Raw genomic sequence first — 848 nt, forward strand, 5'->3', positions numbered from 1 at the left:
TCCAAAAATAAGACAATTCTATTTACAATATCATCAAACATAATAAAATACTTAGGAAGTAATTTCATCAAGGTGGTAAAAGACTTGTACAATTAAAAACTATAAAACATTGCAGAAAGAAATTAAAGATATAAATAAATGGAAGCATAACTCATGCTCATGGATTGGAAGACCTAATTTTATTCAGTATCAAAATGAACTACAGATTGAATATAATACTATTGAAATCCCAATGGTCTTTTGTTTTGTTTTGTTTTGTTTTGTTTTGGGGGGCAGAAATTTTGTGGAATCTAGAATAGCCAAAACAGTTTTGAAAAATAACAGAACCAAAGGATTCATATTTCGTGATTTCAAAAACTTACTACAAAACTAGAAATTTTAAAACTATAGCACTAGCATAAAGACAGACCTATAGACTAATGAAATAAAATAGAAATCCTAGAAGTAATCCTGAATATATATTATCAAATGATTTGTGATGAATGAGCCAAAATCATTTAAAGGGGGAAAGGACAGTATTTTCAGCAAATGATGCTGAGAAAAATTATTATCTCCATGCAAAAGAAGAAACTTGAACCTAACTATATGTAAAAATTAACAGAAAATGGATCAAAGATGTAAATGTAAGACATAAAACTATTAATCTTGGGGCCAGTCAGTGGCATAATGCTTAAGGCAGCTGGATCCCACAAAACTGAGTGGTTTGAGTCTCAAACCCAGTGACTTGAAAAACGCGATGGGGTGCTCACTTCAGCAACACATAAACTAAAATTGGAACAATACAGAGAAGATTAGCATGGCTCCTGCACAAGGATGACACACAAATTCATGAAGCGTCCCATATTTTT

General features: G+C 31.4%; 1 non-coding gene across 1 annotated transcript; it reads left to right on the forward strand.

Moving 5' to 3' along the window:
- Positions 1 to 741: 741 nt before the first annotated feature.
- On the forward strand, positions 742 to 848 carry LOC114009872 (U6 spliceosomal RNA). The gene has a single exon (XR_003551269.1). It is a non-coding gene; the product is annotated as a U6 spliceosomal RNA (small nuclear RNA).

Source organism: Tupaia chinensis, unplaced genomic scaffold, assembly GCF_000334495.1.
Source record: "Tupaia chinensis unplaced genomic scaffold, TupChi_1.0 Scaffold000647_1, whole genome shotgun sequence".
NCBI lineage: Eukaryota > Metazoa > Chordata > Mammalia > Scandentia > Tupaiidae > Tupaia > Tupaia belangeri.